Source organism: Pongo abelii, chromosome 1, assembly GCF_028885655.2.
Source record: "Pongo abelii isolate AG06213 chromosome 1, NHGRI_mPonAbe1-v2.0_pri, whole genome shotgun sequence".
Lineage (NCBI taxonomy): Eukaryota > Metazoa > Chordata > Mammalia > Primates > Hominidae > Pongo > Pongo abelii.
In genome coordinates, this window is record NC_071985.2 from 96,689,251 (window position 1) to 96,709,141 (window position 19,891).

A 19,891-nucleotide genomic window follows, 5' to 3' on the forward strand; every position below is an offset into this window, starting at 1 on the left:
GGGCAAATTAAAAGATTTATGGAAGTCACTGACTGTATGGCTGTGGTAACTTTTTAATCTTAGGTTTTCTATTATTACTCCTCATGGTTTGGGGCTCTTAAGTCAGAGATTGAGTAGAATGTCACTATATAGAGGGTAGCTGTATTTTTTTTTCTTTTCTGCACTGTTTATGATTTCAGAGGATAAAGATAAGAGCAACCTTCACAACAGAAGTGAAAGGTGAGAAGCTTAATGTAGAGTAAAATGTCTGAAGCTCTAAGTGAAACTGTTGATAGGCTGGGATTTCTACTCTTGGAACACTAGAGAGGAAGAGACACTTAGATACTTAGTAACAGCAAAAAGCCAGGCCAAAAAGTAGAACTCAAGTGCTTAGAAAATCTGTGGCAAAAGAGATAAATGTGACTACTAAAACTACTTTCTCTTTCGTCTGTGGCACTTAGTTGATAACAGTTGTTAGCACATTTAGATGTTCAAGTTTAATTTTTATTGTCAGATAAGTATGAACATTTGTGACTTGCCTAAAAAGAACTTGGTCCCCCTGCAAAGATAGAGAGAAGGTACAGATCGGAGTGAATGAAAATAATCAGCAATCAAGTATTAAGAAATGAAGTATTTGCACACCTCATCACTGGGAATCAATAGCATGCTGCTGATACAGGATGAGAATAAGTTAGGGATTTAGGACTATTCTAGTTAGGTACTATCTTGTAGACACTACTAGAGATACTTTGTCTTTTGGAAGACAGAAATTATTCTGTAGGTATTAAATACTAATATAGTGGTCTATATGATTTTCATGTTTCTTTTTCCAAGGATAGGCAGTGGAATCCTCCAGTTGCCTTAGGAAAATATATACCACCCTTGCAGAAGAGATTGGCCTAGACACATCTTGTGCTATATGATAAATGAAAAAGTTGATCTGTTTACTTTCTCTATTCCTGTATGATGATTAAGTGATTGAGTAGTGTATGGCAGTAATTTTTTTTTTTTTTTTTTGAGACAGAGCCTCACTGTGTTGCCCAGGCTGGAGTGCAGTGGCGCGATCTCGGCTCACTGCAACCTCCGCCTCCCAGGTTAAAGTGATTCTCCTGCCTTAACCTCCTGAATAGCTGGGATTAGGTGCCTGCCACCATGCCTGGCTAATTTTTGTATTTTTAGTAGAGACAGGGTTTCACCATGTTGGCCACGGTGGTTTCCAACTCCTGTCCTCAAGTGATCCAGCCGCCTTGGCCTCCCAGACAGAGTACTGGGATTACAGGCATGAACCACCACACCCAGCCTGCAGTAATTTTTTATGCTTATTTGCAATACTTGAGTTAATAGAAGTCTTTATGGCCTCTACAGTTATCTTACTTCCTGTAAACCCATAATGAGTTAACACATTAAGGAATATGCTTTGACTGTATACAGTGGCACACACCTTAGCCCCAGCCACTGGGACAACATAGCGAAACCTTGTCTCTTTAAAAAAAGTAAAATAGGAGTACTACTTTGAGAAGAACAGTACTCCCTAATTTAAATGCTGTCTCAGGACTCGAAGTCTTGTTCTCATTTCTTGTGTCTGTCTTAAGACCCAGTCCATATTCTGCATTATAAGGTAGTGTACCTAGTTTTTCCTTTAGCCAAAATTTTGATAAATACATCTTCCCAAATAGTGGTAGACACTTACTTCACTTGTCAATCAATCAGTCATTGATTTGTAACTCCCAAGTGATTGAAAACTGACTTCCCTTGTTAGACTAAACTGCCTTTTTCCAGAGAACTCACCGTTGCACATTAGCTTGGGTGTAATTCCCAATTTGTGTATCAGGGATTGGGAAAGCAAATGGTTTTCTTTGTATTAGTGCGTGATTGCCTGGTGTGCTATTTCTAAACATGTGGAGAGGAATCCTCATCTCCAAAGAATTGATGTTTTCTTTTGACTAGTTGAGCTATTTTCCGCTTAATGAAGAAAAAATGTAACTTTTTGACTATATGAATGGGGTTTGGCTGTTCTGTGATCTGATTTGTTGTTGTAATAGTAATTTTGAAGCATCATGATCTGATTTCTCCAAATAGACTAGACCCACTCAAAGCAGACAGGACTATAAGGAGGTAGGAGAGGACTAACAGCTAGATAAACAAATTTTGGCTTGTTTTATTGGACACCAGTGAATAAGTGTAAGTTAACCATTTAGCCATGTTTCAGTATAATGTTGGCTTTTTTAAAAAACAGCTATTTTTCGGCCAGGCTCAGTGGCTCATGCCTGTAATCCCAGCGCTTTGGGAGGCTGAGGTGGGCGGATCATGAGGTCAGAAGATTGAGACCGTCCTGGCTAACACGGTGAAACCCTGTCTCTACTAAAAATATGAAAAAAATTAGCCGGGCATGCTGCGCCTGTAGTCCCAGCTAGTCGGGAGGCTGAGGTCCCAGCTAGTCGAGAGGCTCAGACAGGAGAATGGCGTGAATCTGGGAGGCGGAGCTTGCACTAAGCCGAGATAGCGCCACTGCACTCCAGCCTGGGCGACAGAGCGAGACTCCGTCTCAAGAAAAAAAAAAGGAAAAAAAGCTATTTTTCAGCCTTTGTAATGGTTCTAATACTGATCTGATTGCTGAGTCCTAGGATATACAGTCATGCCCCACATAATGGTAGTCCCATAAGGTTGTAACATCATATGTTTGCCATACATTTTCTATGTTTAGATATGTTTAAAAAAATACTTACCATTGTGTTATAATTGCCAATATAGTAATAGACTATATAGGTTTATAGCCTAGGAGCAATAGGCTATACCATCTAGGTTTGTTTAAATACACTTTACGATGTTCACACAACAGTGAAATTGCCTAATCATGTATTTTTCAGAATGTATCCCTGTTGTTAAGCAACACATAACTGTATGTTAAAATGGGGACAAAGATTTAGCAAGTTATTTATAAAATTTGTAAAGGGCAAAGATAAAGACTGTTTTTGCCAGTTTATGATATTACTGAGTTTTTGTTCAGTGGTTCTATGAAGTTTATATTTCTTCTGTAGGAGTACCTTTAAGCATTCGGTTGCAATCAATTTGAACTCTGTTGCCTAAGCCTGGATATCACCTCTTTTCTTATGCTATTCTTTGTGATTTGATCCTCCCAGACATCATTTATCAAGTTCTTTTTGTATCTAGGTTGTACATCTTTAGATCTTTAGTCTTCCTTTTTTTTTTTTGGAGACGGAGTCTTGCTCTGTCGCCCAGGCTGGAGAGCAGTGGTGCCGTCTTGGCTCACTGCAAGCTCCGCCTCCGGGGTTCACACCATTCTCCTGCCTCAGCCTCCCAAGTAGCTGGGACTACAGGTGCCCGCCACCACGCCTGGCTAATTTTTTTGTCTTTTTAGTAGAGATGAGGTTTCACCATGTTAGCCAGGATGGTCTTGATCTCCTCGTGATCCACCGACCTTGGCCTCCCAAAGTGCTGGGATTACAGGCGTGAGCCACCGTGCCCAGCCCACACTCAGCTAATTTTTGTATTTTTAGTAGAGACGGGGTTTCACCATGTTGGCCAGGCTGGTCTCAAACTCCTAACCTCAGGTGATCCACCTGCCTCTGCCTCCCAAAGTGCTAGGATTGCAAGCGTGAGCCACCATGCCCAGCCCCTTTTTTAAAATATAAATATTTTTCCTTTACTTGTCACTGACTTGAAGCTCATGTCCTTAGCTTTTCAGAAGTAGTCCTGGGTGAAATTATCCATGAGTGGAGATCATACATGTCTGTCAGAGAGTTTATATGTTTTCACTTCCATCATATTTGGCTAATATTTTCTTTAATCCAGTGGGTAAAGTGGAGATTGGCAAGGCAAGCATGGTTACCCTGGAGAACTGGGCTCTTGAGTGCTGAGAAATGCTCAAGGCATCATGGTATAGTGGAAAGAATATGGGCTTTGGAGCCAGCCTCTAATTGTGAGCTGTATGAGTGACTTCATTTAAGCTTTCTAAAATTTCACTGAATTAATTTCCATATCCAGAAGATGGAGAACAGGGCCGGTCACATTGACTCACACCTGTAATCTCAGCACTTTGGGAGGCCGAGGCAGGAGGATCACTTCAGGCCAGGAGTTTGAGACCAGCCTGGCCAACATGGTGAAACCCTGTCTCTACTAAAAATACAAAAATTAACTGGGCGTGGTGGCAGGCCCATGTAATCCCAGCTGCTTGGGAGGCTGAGGCAGGAGAATTGCTTCAACCCGGGAGGCAGAGGTTGCAGTGAGCTGAGATCGCACCATTGCACTCCAGCCTGGGCAACGGAGCGAGACCGTCTCGAAAAAAAGAAATAAATAGAAAGAAAATGGAGAAAAGATCCTACCTTCCTGGCTTAGTGCATTAAATGCTCAGTGAATGTAGATCTTTTTCCTAACTTTAGATAATTTGATGTTCTTTAGGGTTTCACAACTTGAGTAATATTTACCAAGAGGAAGTTTTTTTGTTTTTTTTTTGAGATGAAGTCTCGCTCTTGTCCCCCAGGCTGGAGTGCAGTGGCGCGATCTTGGCTCACTGCAGTGTCATCCTCCCAGGTTCAAACGATTCTCCTGCCTCTAGCTGGGATTAGAGGCGCCTGCCACCACGCCCGGCTAATTTTTTTTTGAGGTGGAGTCTCGCTCTGTCACCCAGGCTGGAGTGCAGTGGAGCGATCTCGGCTCACTGCAAGCTCCATCTCCTGGGTTCATGCCATTCTCCCGCCTCAGCCTCCCGAGTAGCTGGGACTACAGGCACCCACCACCACCACGCCTGGCTAATTTTTTTTGTATTTTTAGTAGAGACGGGGTTTCACCGTGTTAGCCAGAATGGTCTCGATCTCCTGACCTCGTGATCTGCCCGCCTCAGCCTCCCAAAGTGCTGGGATTATAGGCGTGAGCTATTTCACCACCACGCCCGGCTAATTTTTGTATTTTTAGTAGAGATGGGGTTTCACCATGTTGGCCAGGCTGATGTCAAACTCCGGACCTCAGGTGGTCTGCCCACCTCAGCCTCCCAAAGTGCTGGGATTATAGGCATGAGCCACCACGCCCGGCAAAGAGGAAGTATTTTTAAATTTAGTTTTCACCTTACACAATTAAGTACTTCAGTTTTTGGTGAATATGATTTAGCTGAAAAGAGTTGGGTCTCTGTCTACTATATAGTTCTTAATTTTCCAAGGCTCTGAAGATACCTCTTGGCTTGAGAGCATCTGTAGTACCTCTGGACTGCTAATCAATCCAATATATAGAGGGAGATACAGTAAACGTAGAGTACTGCCTCAGCCTCTACAATGTTGAAGATTTAACTCATGGCAATCAATGGTAATTGCTACAGACAGCTTAATTGTATCTAAGCTTTTTAGATTAAAAACTGATAAAAAGAAAAAAAAAAGACCAGTGCAGTCAGATGTATTCAGCAGACTTACGTGGGAATTATCTTTGAATGGGTTGTTAAAAAATAGACAATCATACTTACCATCATCAACATGGAACTAGTGAGCTTCAGTTTAAAATTCATAATTGGTTTCCTGTGGAAATGTGATGAATGAGAAGAAATAATCTATTTTGCTTGCCACATTTATCATGTTTTCCTTTATGTTGTAAAATGATAGCAGTGTCTAGATCTGGATACCTCTGATGGTCTCCTATTAAGAGCACCTTATTGTGACTGAGATAGTACAGTATCAACCACTTGAAGCTCAGCTTGTGTTGTAGATAAAGGGTTTTCCTTTGTAGTTTGTAAATTGTTGAATTTCTTATGCCAGTGGCCAATACTACTTAGTTTCGATTTAGCTCAGTGTTAGTTTTCTGAAAATTGAAGTTAATATTATATGGCTCAGGAAAACTTTTATTTAGAAATAATATTTTTGCGTAGGGTGAAGATTATTTTTCTCCATATTTGCTAGAAACTTTAATATTTGAGAAGAACAAGGGCTTTGTGAGAGACTCTGATGGAGGCAATAATTATGATGTGAGTTTCAGATGTCCAAATGAGGCAAGCATTTGGAATGACATATTCATGGGAGATATCAGTTGAAAAGTAAGAAAATCCCTCCCCTCTTGTTATAATTTATAACTAGTTGATCAGATAGATGAAGATCCTAGAGCAAAGGTCCTCAGCCAATAGATCTCCAAGAAAACAATTACCATTGCCCTTCTTCGTCTTTGGTTTGCTTAGATTTCTTCCTCACTATTTTCTGACCCCATATCAGCACTTTGGGGAAGTGAAAAGTCCTTATAAAATGATTGGAACAAGTTGCTCTAAAACAGAAAAGGGAAAGTTAATCAGAGACCAGGCTTAGATATGTCTAGCATCTGGATTTGTCTATAGAATGACATACGGATGTGTGTGTGGTAAGTGCAATATGGTAGGTGAGGAGGTGCTAGAATGCAAAGAGTAAAGTGTTCTAGCTATGACACAGGAAAGTGGAATAATATTGCAATCATACTATGGCGGGGCTTAAAGCATTAAAAAATTTTTTAATTGCAGTAAAATATACATAACAAAGGCCTAAGCTGTGTTTAAAGAATGCATGGGTACTGTCTTGACTACTTTGCTGTGAAACCGTGCTATGCTTTGTGTTAGGTGCAGATTCAGCTGCCCTGAACGGTGTCAATGGATTGGGTTAAATCAGATGTCTTACCTGTAGGACAGCTTCAGGAAAAAAGAAAAATTAGTGAATACACCTGCTGTCTTATTAGTACCTGTTCCCTAGCACTAGCAATAGGGATAAAGAAAAGAAGTTTGGTGGGCAGTATGTCTTCATTTTATTGTAACTTGGGGTGTGCTTTGGTATTGATGCTGCGATTTCCTATCTTGGATGTTGGCTTTGGAAACTAAACAGTTAAAGCATCATGATTTGAGAGGAAACTAGCTCTCATTCATGAAGACAAAGTTTGGCACTAGGCCACAATGATGGGGGGATAGTTAGGGTGGGGAGACTAACAGACTTTTTTGTACCACAAATGACTTTTAAAAATTAAGAGATAATTCCATGTCCTAAGGTTATAAACCGGCTACAACTGGTTTTTCTCTCCCTCCCTCCTGCCCCCGCTAGGCATCATGGGTAAAAGTAAGCATCCCCCTGTTTCTTTTGTTTAATATAACAGTACGCCATGTGATTGGCAGGGCAGTGCCCACTTGGAGACCGGGTTTGTGCAGAGCTCTCAAGGGGGCTGGCACGCATGGGGGCCACCTCTGCTACAGAAAGAGCTTCTCTTACGGTAGAAAAGAGACGATAGAAAAGAGAAAGAAAGGGGACCCTCCACACACACAGGACCCTCCACACACACACACACACACACACACACACACACACACACACAAAACCTAAACCCATCTCCTTATTTTCCTCCTTTTTCTGTTCTCTTTCTCTATTTCTTATCTCTCACACTTTTCTGGAAGCTAGAGGAAGGAACGGAAAAATGTATACCTCTAAGTACTTTTAACTCTCTTGCCCTCCCCAATCCTTATTTTTCTTTGCTAAAAGCAGAAACTCGAAATCTCTTTGAGTTCTTTCTAGTAGTTTTTGGCTATGTGTAGAAGGTAATATGCTGAGGTTTCTAATGGGATTGAAGTAATAAACACTGTTGCTTTAAAAAATTTTGTTGCAGAATTATTGTTTCTCATACAAAGCTCCTTTCGGTTTGGATCTTCTTTCCCTCTGCTTCATCCATTTACTATAATGGTAAGGGTCTCTGGCTTCTAGTTGTCTTCAAGCTGAAGCAATAAGGAGAGTGTTATATTAAGGTTGTCTCTTTCTGCTTCCTCCCCTTTTTAAAAATTTCTTTTGTCTGTAGCAGTGATGGTTCTAGCTCCCCCTTACCCTCTCTACCCCTCCCCTTTTCCATGTCAGCTCCAACCCTGCTCTGTGAATGGAGTCAACCAGCTGACTGAGTGTTGGCATCATGCCAGGGGCTGCAAAGCAATGAGAATGTGCGCGCGCTCGTGTGTGTAAGTGTATACAGAACACAAAGGGAAAGGCCTGCAGTCTAGGAAATCACAGGCCATTATATAAGGAAGTCTGCGTCATCTCTGCTCGCTTGGGCTGATGGACAAGGAGAGGGAGGGGGGAGGCTTAGAGCAAGAAAAATACCCTTTTGACACACCCACACATACACTTTTTTCCTTGCTGTCTTAGAAAGAAAAAGGTATTTGTGTTGTGGCAAAATGAGAGAGCTTCTGTGTGCAAGTGGTATTGACCATGTTCCTAGTGGAAGTAGTAACTGTCCTGGATCTCCTTTTTTATTTTTTTGAGACAGGGTCTCTTGTCACCCAAGCTGGAGTGCAGTGATGTGATCACAGCTCACTGCAGCCTCGAACTCCTGGGTTCAAGCTATCCTCCCAACTCAGCCTCTTGAGTAGCTGGGACTGCAGGCATGTACCACCACACTTGGCTAATTTTTGTATTTTTTATTGAAATTTGGTCTTGTGTTGTCCAGGCTGGTGGGTCTCTTCTTTCTGTTCCCATTCAAAGGTGTATGTGCTTGAGAAAAGAATGATTAAAAGAGAAGTGCCTCCTGGATTTTACAGCTGTAGTTTGTTAAGATACTAAGGGGTGAGGAGCAAGGAGGCAGGGGACAGGCCACACTGTGTGGTTTTTTTGTTTTTTGTTTTTGTTTTTGTTTTTGACAGTCTCACTTGGTAGCCCAGGCTGGAGTGCAGTGGTGTGATCTTTGCTCACTGCAACCCCCGCCTCCCAGGTTCAAGTGATTTTAGTGCCTCTGCCTCCCAAGAAGCTGAGATTACAGGTGCCCACCACCACACCTAGCTAATTTTTATAATTTTTTTTTTTAGTAGAGACAGGGTTTCACCATGTTGGTCAGGCTGGTCTCGAACTCCTGACCTCAAGTCATCCGCCCGCCTCGGCCTCCCACGGTGCTGGAATTACAGGCGTGAGCCACTGCGCTCGGCCGACTGTTTCTAATCATTCAGAATTGCCAAGGGTACAAGGGTGGGTGGGGGAAGAGGGGTTGTTCTTAAGGAGAAGCAAAAAAGCCAGATAATAGAACAAGTAATATCTATTAACTACTCATTTGAGACTCCCCTTCTTTTTTCTTTATTTCTTCTTTTCTGTTTAGTATGATATTATCAAAATGCAGTATTCTTTCCCTGCCATCTGCCAGAGTTAGAATTGTACAAAAGGACAGTCAAACAGCACATGGAAGGAAGGAAAAATTAGAAATTGTTCTAAGTGTCCATGCATTGCAAGTGTTACAATTTTGGGGTTCAGTTGTAGTGATTGTGTCTTTCATTGGCAATTAGGGGATCAGCATTCATTTAGAAATTATAATTCTGCTCAGTTTAGTATGATGTCTTTTTTTTTTTTTTTTTTTTTGGAGACAGTGTCTCGCTCTGTTGCCAGGCTGGAGTGCAGTGGCGCAATGTTGGCTCGCTGCAACTTCAGACTCCTGGGTTCAAGTGATTCTCCTGCCTCAGCCTCCTGAGTAGTTGGGACTACAGGCCTGCGCCACCATGCCCAGCTAATTTTTGTATTTTTAGTAGAGATGGGATTTTTACCATGTTGGCCAGGATGGTCTCAATCTGTTGACCTCATAATCCGCCCGTCTTGACTTCCCATAGTTTGGGATTACAGGCGTGAGCCACCGCACCCGGCCTGATGTCTTTTCTTAAATTCTCTTTATGTGCCTCCTAGGTGTGATATTTATGAAGTAGCTTTTGTGTTAGGTGAAAATGAGAAAGTATATTAAAGAATAAAGTATGGGGCCGAGAGCGGTGGCTCACGCCTGTAATCCCAGCACTTTGGGAGGCCGAGGTGGGTGGATCACATGAGGTCAGGAGTTTGAGATCAGCCTGGCCAACAAGGCGAAACCCCATCTCTACTAAAAATACAAAAATTGGCCAGGTGTGGTGGCTCATGCCTGTAATCCCAGCACTTTGGGAGGCCGAGGCAGGTGGATCACGAGGTCAGGAGATAAGAGACCATCCTGGCTAACACAGTGAAACCCTGTCTTTACTGAAAATATAAAAAATTAGCCGGGCGTGGTGGCTTGTGCCTGTAGTCCCAGCTACTCGGGAGGCTGAGGCAGGAGAATCGCTTGAACCCGGGAGGTGGAGGTTGCAGTGAGCCAAGATCGCACCACTGCACTTCAGCCTGGGCGACAGAGCAAGACTTTGTCTTAAGAAAAAAAAAAAATTAGCCAGGCATGGTGGTGGGCACCTGTAATCCCAACTACTCGGGAGCCTGAGGCAGAAGAATTTCTTGAACCCAGGAGGTGGAGGTTGCAGTGAGCCGAGATTGTACCACTGCACTCCAGCCTGGGTGACACAGCAATACTCTGTCTCAAAAAAAAAAAAAAAAGGAATAAAGTATGGGTCACACTGTTACAGTTGGTTTTATGTGAGTTTATTTTTGCTTCTGACCATTCAGAATAACAGCACTGATGGGGAGAGTTTGGAATGAGGGAACTTTCAAACTCGTTAATCCTATAGTAAGAGTTTTTATCAGGTTGCAGTCTAGAGGAAATTCCTTAATTTGATTGGGAACTTGGTATTTTTATTAAAGCCTGTAAATTTCTCTTCTTGCCACATCTTTACAAGCAATAGTCTTTGAATGTCTGTATTTTTTGGTGTAAATATCTGTGCTTTTTTTGCTTTCATTAGGAAGTGAATATGAGGTTATTACCTTCTTTAAGGATTGTAGGATGAGCTGGGCACAGTGGCTCACACCCGTAATCCCAGCACCTTGGGAGACCAATGCAGAATTGCTTGAGCTCAGGAGTTTGAAACCAGCCTGGGTAACATAGGGAGATTCCATCTTTACAAAAAATTAGTCGTGGCGTGTGCCTGTGGTCCTAGCTACTCGGGAGGCTGGGATGGGAGGCTGCAGTGAGCCATGATTGCACCACTGCACTCTAGCCTGGAAAACAAAGTGAGACCCTGTCTCAAAAAAAAAAAGAAAAAAAAAAAAAAAAGATTGCAGGATGGCACCTACCACAATGGTTGTTCTGCTTATTCCCCAGGCTGCCTGCAATTATATCCCCACCCCACGGAGCTGGAGCCCACTTTTCTAAGTCCCTTTATGAGTAAACTAAGGAGTATTATTTCCTAGTCTGTTGAATACTGAAAGACAAAATAGCAACAGACCAAACTTGCTACAACGTAGAGGCTAGGTAAAGATTCATTCATTGTTGTTGTGGGATTCCCTAGTTCTTAGAAGTAATAATTACCTTTTTTTTTTTTTTTTTAAGTTTTTTTTTGAGATAGATTCTCACTCTGTTGCCCAGGCTGGAGTGCAGTGGCATGATCTCAGCTCACTGCAGCCTCTGCCTCCTGGATTCAAGTGATCCTTCCACCTCAGCCGCCCAAGTAGCTGGGATTATAAGCATGTGCCACCACACCTGGCTAATTTTTGTATTTTTAGTAGAGGCGAGGTTTCACCATGTTGGTCAGGCTGGTCTGGAACTCTTGAGCTCAAGAGATTGCCCCACCTCAGCCTCCCAAAGTGCTGGGATTACAGGCATGAGCCACCATGCCTAGCTATATCCTTTATTTTTACCTTTTCTCTTGATGTTAGGAGCCAGATTAGTGAGGATAATCTTATGTAGTCATAATCAGCAAGGCATAAACCAGTACCTTCTCTTAATGGATAGATTAGAATTTTTTTTTTTTCTTAACTCTCATAGGCCTTAATTGCTGTTTTGGAGTGGCTGAAGAGTAGTTTTGAAGTGTATGTGAAATCTGCCCTTTGGCCACGTCTGTCCCTTTAATTCTGTTTATTTATTAGAGACAGGGTCTCACTCTGTTGCCCAGGCTGGAGTGCAGTAGTGTGATCATAGCACACTGCAGCCTTGAACTCCTGGGCTCAAGTGATCCTCTTGCCCCAGCCTCCCAAGTAGCTAGGACTGACTATAGGCATGTCACCATGCCTGGCTAATTTTGTTATTATTATTTTTGGTAGAGACAGAGGCTCACTGTTTTGCCCAGGCTGGTCTCAATCTCCTGGCCTTAAGCAGTCCTTCTGCCTTAGCCCCCCGAAGTGCTGGGATTATAGGCATGGGACAATGCAAAGAACCTTTCATTCTAATACTACCTGTTCTTTTTTTCTTTTTTGAGGCGGAGTCTCGCCTTTCACCCAGGCTGGAGTGAAGTGGCACGATCTTGGCTCACTGTAACCTCCACCCGCTGCCGTCGGCTCACCAGGTTCGAGTGATTCTCCTGCCTCAGCCTCCCGAGTAGCTGGAATTACAGTCGCCTGCCACCATGCCCAGCTAATTTTTGTATTTTTAGTAGAGACGGGGTTTCATCATGTTGGCTAGGCTGGTCTCGAACTCCTGACCTCAGGTGATCTGCCCGCCTTGGCCTCCCAAAGTATTGGGATTATAGGCATGAGCCACCGCCCTGACCTCTAATATCACCTTTTCTAAATGATTGTCTGGCACATTTGCTTTTGTGTATGTCAGAACTTCTGTGCTGATTTATAAGGTGACAGTAGGAGAAAGCTGTTTACCTCCTGTTCATTACCTCTAGGCAGCACACTCTAACTTGTCACATTTAAGCATAGAGACCTTTACAATCCTTGGTGCATATTACTGAACAGTATGTTACCCACTGCAAGGTCATCTAGGCTCTTTCTTTCAAGAATGTGAGCCAAAGGTTTGTGTAGTAAACTCAGTGATACAGAAAAGACACTGTAAGAGCATGTAAACAATAATAGTCTTTCATAAGAATTACTCTCTTACCAGTCTGGTTGGATCAGAAACCAAAAATGACAATATAGATAGTATAGTACGATGGTTAAGGACATTGACTCAGGTACGACAGTCCTATGTTTTAACCAGGCCCAGCCATTTAAGGACTGTGAAATCTTCTTTTTTTTTTTTTTGAGATGAAGTCTCACTCTATTGCCCGGGCTGGAGTGTAGTGGCGCGATCTCAGCTCACTGCAGTCTCCGCCTCCTGGGTTCAAGCGATTCTCCTGCCTCAGCCTACTGAGCAGCTGGGACTACAGGCATGCGCCACCACACCCAGCTAATTTTTGTATTTTTTTAGGAGAGGCAGGGTTTCGCCATATTGGCCAGGCTGATCTCGAACTCCTGACCTCATGATCCACCCGCCTCTCAAAGTGCTGGGATTACAGGCATGAGCCACTGCGCCTGGCCTGGACTGTGAAATCGTATAAAGTTACTCAGTTTATCTGTTTTTCTTTTCTCTGTAACAGGAGGATAATTATATCTCCGGAGGTTCTAAATGAGATAATGCATTGTGAAGCACTTTAGCACAATGCCTAGCACATAGTAAGAGCCCAGTGAATGTTAGCAAGATAGATATTCCTATCTGTTGGGTTAGTTTATACTATTTTCATTGTTCTTACTAGTTTATTTTAGCCAGCTTGTGGCTACCTTTTTTTTTTTTTTCCCTCCAAACTCGTGGTAGGTCTTTGAGTTAGACTGGGTCGATTGACCTGTATCAAGATCAGGAGTCAGCAAACTATAGCTGCTGCTTGTTTTGTTAAATAAAATTTTGTTGAAACACAGCCACACCCACTTGCTTACAAAAGCAGAGTTTAGTACTTGCCTCACAAAGTCTAAAATGTTATTATCTGGTCCTTTACAGAAGAAGTTTGTAAGAACCTCATGGTCTAGATCAAGCTTTTCCAACCTACAACTCGTGGGCTGCATGCAGCCCAGGACAGCTTTGAATGCAGCTCAACACAAATTCAAAAACTTTCTTAAAACATGAGATTTTTTTTTTCTTCCAGCTCATCAGCTATCTTTAGTGTTAGTGTATTTTATGTGTGGCCCAAGACAGTTCTTCTTCCATTGTGGCCCAGAGAAGCCAAAAGATTGGATGCCCCGGTCTAATCAAGAGTCTTTTTTTCCAAGAAAAGTGGCCTATGAAGCAAGTTCTAGAAATCAGAAGAGAAATAATGAGACTAAATTTGGCTGGGCGTGGTGGCTCACACCTGTAATTCCAGCACTTTGGGAGGCCTAGGCAAGAGGATCACTTGAGCCCAGGAGCTTGAGACCAGCCTGGGCAACACAGCAAGACCCCATTTTTGCTTACAAGAAAAAATGCTGGGCATGGTGGCATGTCCCTGTAGTCCCAGTTAGTTGGGAGGCTGAGGTGGGAAGATTGATTGAGCCTGGGAGTTTGAGGCTGCAGTGAACCATGAGCTGTGATGGAGCCACTGTGTTCCAGCCTGGGTGACAGAACAAGACCCTGTTTCAAAAATAAATAAATGACCCTGTTTCAAAAATAAATAAATAGGCTGGATGTGGTGGCTCACACCTGTAATCTCAGCACTTTGGGGGGCCGAGGCGGGTGGATCACCTGATGTCTGGAGTTCAAGACCAGTCTGAGCAATATGATGAAACCCTGTCTCTACTAAAAATACAAAAATTAGCTGGGCATGGTGGCGTGCACCTATAGTCCCAGCTACTTGGGAGAGTGAGACAGGAGAATTGCTTGAACCTGGGAGGTGGAGGTTGCAGTAAGCCAAGATCACGCCACTGCACTCCAGCCTGGGTGACAGAGGGAAACTCCGTCTCAAAAACAAAAACAACAAAAAAAACCAAAAAATAAATAAATAAAAATTTAAAAATAGACTAGACTTACATGGACTAGAAGGAATTAATCATTTCAGATTTTTAGGAATAGGATTTTGAAGAAGGGAGGCTTCATTGACATGGCTAATAAGCATTAGGTGAAGGAAAGTACCATTTGAAGTTGGTTAGGCAGTATCAGCACTTATTTTTAATCTCTTAGGGGCACTTCATAGTAGTGTGTTGTCTCAGTCCATTTTCTGCTGCTATAACCTGAGACTGGGTAATTTATGAAGAAAATAAATTTCTTTTCTTTCCCTCTCTTTTTTTTTTTTTCTTTTGAGATGGAGTGTTGCTCTGTCTCCCAGGCTGGAGTGCAGTGGCACTATCTCGGCTCACTGCAACCTCTGCCTCCTGGGTTCAAGTGATTCTCCTGCCTCAGCCTCCCGAGTAGCTGGGACTACAGGCACGCGCTACCACACCCAGCTAATTTTTGTATTTTTAGTAGAGATGGGATTTCACCATGCTGGCCAGGATGGTCTGAGACCATCTCTTGACCTCACGATCCACCCGCCTCGGCCTCCCAAAGTGCTGGGATTATAGGCATGAGCCACTGCACCCGGTCCCCTCCCTACCTTTCTTCCTTTCCTCTTTCCTTTTTATTTATTCTCTGTCACCCAGGCTGGAGTGCAGTTGTGCAGTCATACCTTATTGTAGCCTTGAACTCCTAGGCTCAAGCAGTCTTCCTGCCTCAGCCTCTCAAGTAGCTAGGACTACAGGCATGCGCCTCTGCACCCAGCTAAATTGCTTTAAAAATGTTTTGTAGAGATGGGGTCTCACTATGTTGCCTAGGCTGGACTGGAGCTCCTGGACTCAAGCAATATACTCACCTTGGCCTCTCAAAAGTGCTGGGATAACAGGCATTGAGCCACCATGACCAGCCCCAAGAAATTTATTTCTCACAGTTCTGGAGGCTGGAAAGTCCAGGGTCAAGGGGCCATACCTGCTGAGGGCCTTCTTGCTGGTGGGGACTCTGCAGAGTCCCAAAGTGGCACAGGGCATCACATGGTGAGGGGACTCACGAGAGACAGCCACATTGGCTTTTATTACAGACCCACTCTTGTGCTAACTAGCCCATTCTCTGAGTAACCCATTAATCTGAGAATGGCTCAAGCACTTCCTAAAGGTCTCGCCTCTCAACACTCCTGCATTGGGTACCAAGTATCCAACAGATGAACTTTTGGGGGACACATTCAAATCGTTGCGGGGTATTAAAGGGAAGTACAAAGAAGAGAGATTTGCTGTCAAGTAGTTTGCATTAAACTTGGAAATAAATATGAATTGGTAGGTTACCTATTAAACAAGTGTGTTAGAGTAGCCTAGCAGTTTTCAAAGTGTAGTCTGTGGAATCCTAAAGAATAGACCCCTTTCATGGAGTCTGTGAGATCAGAATAGTTTCATAATAATACTAAGTCGTTATTTGCCTTCTTCACTGTGTTAACATTTGCAGTGATATCCAAAAGCAATGCTGATTAAAACGTTAGCATAACCCTGAGCAATAGCACCAAACTAGTAGCAGGCATTGTATTCTTTGTCATGCAGTTTAAATTTGCAGTTAAAAAAAAAAAAAGTTTCATTTAAGAATGTTCTTGATGAAGCAGTAAAAATTAATTTTATTTAATCCTGACCTCTTAGTACTTGGCTTTTGAATATTTTGTGTGATAAAATGGGAAGTACTCAAAAAACACTTCTGTTATATATTGAAGTACTGTGGTTGTCTAAGGAAAAGTACTTGTACAGTTATTTGGGTTTCCAGCTAACTAGTTGCATTCTTCATAGAACAGCATTTTTACTTGATGAAAGAATAACCAACAAAGTACGTTATTTAGACTTGGGTATTTGGCAGATGCTTTCTTGAAAATTTTCAAGGAAAACAACTGACTATTTTTGCCCAGTGATAAAATTAAAGCAAAAATGGGAATTTTGGAAAGTTTATATACTCCACCATGAGACTGTCCACTTCCCAGTTAGTTTTGTGATTTTTTTTTTTTTAATATTATGTAATATGTCAACCTTCGAAAGAACTGCATGACTTAGTGAACTAGAAGTTTTCAAATGACCAATATATGATGTGACAAAATCATATTTGGGTAAGAGATCCACTCAAAGTATAAAGTAGACCGATATATTTTAATGTAATAATACAAAAGTTCATTGATAGGGTTTCAGAGTTCACATTTGCTGCTAACCTTTAGAAATTACTGGGTTGCTTTTTTTTTTTTTTTTTTTTTTTTGGAGGCAGAGTCCTCTGTCACCCAGGTTGGAGTGCAGAGGCGGGATCTCAGCTCACTGCAGCCTCTGCCTCCTGGGTTCAAGTGATTCTCCTGCCTCAGCTTCCCAAGTAGCTGGGATTACAGGCGCACACTACCACACCCAGCTGCTTTTTCATATGTTTAGTAGAGATGGGGTTTCACCATGTTGTCCAGGCTGGTCTCGAACTCTTGGCCTCAAGTGATCCGCCAACTGCAGCCTCTCAAAGTGCTGGGATTACAGGCATGAGCCACCGCGCCTAGCCTAGGTTGCTTTTTTAAAAATTAATTTAAATTTCACATAAACATCAAATTAACTTTTATTTATTAATTTACTAATTAATTTTATTTTTTGAGACAGGGTCTCACTTTCTCACCCAGGCTGGAGTGCAGTGACACGATCTCAGCTCACTGCAGCCTTGACCTACTGGGTTCAAGTGATCCTTCTGCCTCAGCCCCCCAAGTAGTTGGGACTACAGGCACGGGCCACCATGCCCTGCTAAAGAATTAACCATTTAAAAGTGTACAATTCAGGCTGGGCGCAGTGGCTCATGCCTATAATCCCAGCACCTTGGGAGGCTGAAGTGGGTGGGTCACTTGAGGCCAGGAGGTCGAGACAAGCCTGCCCAACATGGCAAAACCCGTGTCTACTAAAAATACAAAAATTAGCCACACTTAGCAGTGCATACCTATAGTCCCAGCTGCTTGGGAAGCTGAGGCAGGAGAATTGCTTGAGTAATATCAAGGAAAATACCCACGATTCTAATAAATTTAAGAAGCTGTTAAAAATACCTCTCTCTCTGGCTGGGTACGGTGGCTTAGCCTGTAATCTCAGCACTTTGGGAGGCCAAGGCGGATGGATCACTAGGTCAGGAGTTCGAGATCAGCCTGGCCAACATGGCAAAACCCCATCTCTGCTAAAAATACAAAAAAACAAGTCTCCGGGTGTGGTCGCTCACGCCTGTAATCCCAGCACTTTGGGAGACTGAGGCGGGCAGATCACAAGGTCAGGAGTTCAAGACCAGCCTGCCTGACATAGTGAAACCGCGTCTCTATTAAAAATACAAAAATTAGCTGGGCATGGTGGTGCTAACCTGTAGTCCCAGCTACATGGGAGGCTGAGGCAAGAGAATCACTTGAACCCAGGAGGCAGAGGTTGTGGTGAGCCGAGATCGCACCACTGCACTCCAGCCTGGGCAACAGAGCGAGACTGTCTCAAAAAAAAAAACAAACAAAAAAAACACCAGGCGTGGTAGCACCCATCTGTAATCCCAGCTACTCCAGAGGCTGAGGCAAGAGGGTAGGCAGAGGTTGCAGTGAGCCAAGTTCGTGCCACTGCACTCCAGCCTGGGCGACAGAACAAGACTCCATCTTGGGGAAAAACAAAAAAAACCTCTCTCTAGTATCAGTATGAAATAATGGGTTCTCATATATACACAGGTTTGAGTATCCCTTATCTAAAATGCCTGAAACCAGAAGTGTTTCCAATTTTGGATTTTTTCGGATTTTGGGATATTTCCATATACATAGTGAGGTATCATGGGGGTGAGACTCAAGCCTAAACACAAAATTGATTTGTTTCATATATACCTTAAACATATAGCTTGAAGGTCATTTTATAACAACATTTTGTGCATAAAGCAAAGTTTTGACTGCATTTGACTGCATTTTGATGTGGAATTTTTTTCACATTTTGAAGTACTTTGGATTTTTTCCTTTTTTTTTTTTTTTTAGACTGAGTCTCACTCTGTTGCCCAGGCTGGAGTGCAGTGACGCGATCTGTGCTCACTGCAAGCTCCGCCTCCTGGGTTCACGCCATTCTCCTGCCTCAGCCTCCCGAGTAGCTGAGACTATAGGTGCCCGCCACCACGTCCGGCTACTTTTTTTTAATTTTTTTAGTAGAGACGGGGTTTCACTGTGTTAGCCAGGATGGTTTCGATCTGACCTCGTGATCTGCCCGCCTTGGCCTCCCATAATGCTGGAATTACAGGCGTGAGCCACTGTGCCTGGCCGGATTTTTTCCTTTTTTTAGTAAAAAGTAGAGACAGGGTGACCAGGAACAGTGGCTCATGCTTGTAATCCCAGCACTTTGGGAGGCCGAGGCAGGTGGATCTTTTGAGGCCAGGAGTTCGAGACCAGCCTGGCCAACATGATGAAACCCTATCTCTACTAAAAATATAAAACCTTAGCGCTGGGCATAGTGGCAGGCGTGTGTTATCCCAGCTACTCAGAAGGCTGAGGCAGGAGAATTGCTGCTGGAATCTGGGAGGCGGAGGTTGCAGTGAGCCAGGATCGTGCCTGGATGACAGAACCAGACTCTATCTCAAAAAAAAAAAAAAAAAAAAAAAGTAGAGACAGGGTTTTGCCATGTTGCCCCAGCTGGTCTTGAACTCCTGGGCTCAAGGCATCTGCCGCCTCCGCCTCCCAAAGTGCTGGGATTATAGGTGTGAGCCACCACACGTGACCCAATTTGGATTTTCTGATGAGGGATCTTCAAGCGGTACACACATATGCAAATATAGATATAGAAAAAGATATGGATGTTATGTGTGTATGCATGCATTTTATTTCCTTTTCTGAAAGGGCCTGGAAGTAGTGACACCACCTAGCAGTGAGCACACCTGACACCAGATCTTGGTTTCGCAACACCATTCTCCAATAAGAGGAACCAGAGCTGCTTGGAGAAATGGCTAGGGCAGATAAAAAAAGATGATGAACCTGGAACATCATGTGGATACCAGAAGCTAATAAGTTGCCAAAAAAGTGATAGGGAGCCAGCTTGAAGGAGCTTTCAATGGCCAGATCTGGGACAGTTTGAAAAACAAATAATGACAATAGATTATAACCCATGGGGTAAAATAAATATCCATAAGTTTATGCTGCTATAAATAAATATGGGAAAGAAAACAATTGTTTTCTGCAGTGAAAATCAAGTTGATAAATAGAAAAGGAATGATGGAAACATTAGGCAAATACTACAGTATTTGTTGCAGGCAAGAATTGTCTTTTTTTTTTTTTTTGAGACGGAGTCTCGCTCTGTCACCCGGGCTGTAGTGCAATGGCACTATCTCGGCTCACTGCAACCTCCGCCTCTGGGGTTCAAGT

At 43.0% G+C, this 19,891-nt stretch overlaps 1 protein-coding gene across 5 annotated transcripts in view; it reads left to right on the top strand.

The window, feature by feature from the left end:
* The window catches only part of GATAD2B (GATA zinc finger domain containing 2B), a 117,169-nt gene that overhangs the window by 34,689 nt on the left and 62,589 nt on the right, over positions 1–19,891 (top strand). The gene's annotated exons all lie outside the window — the stretch shown is intronic.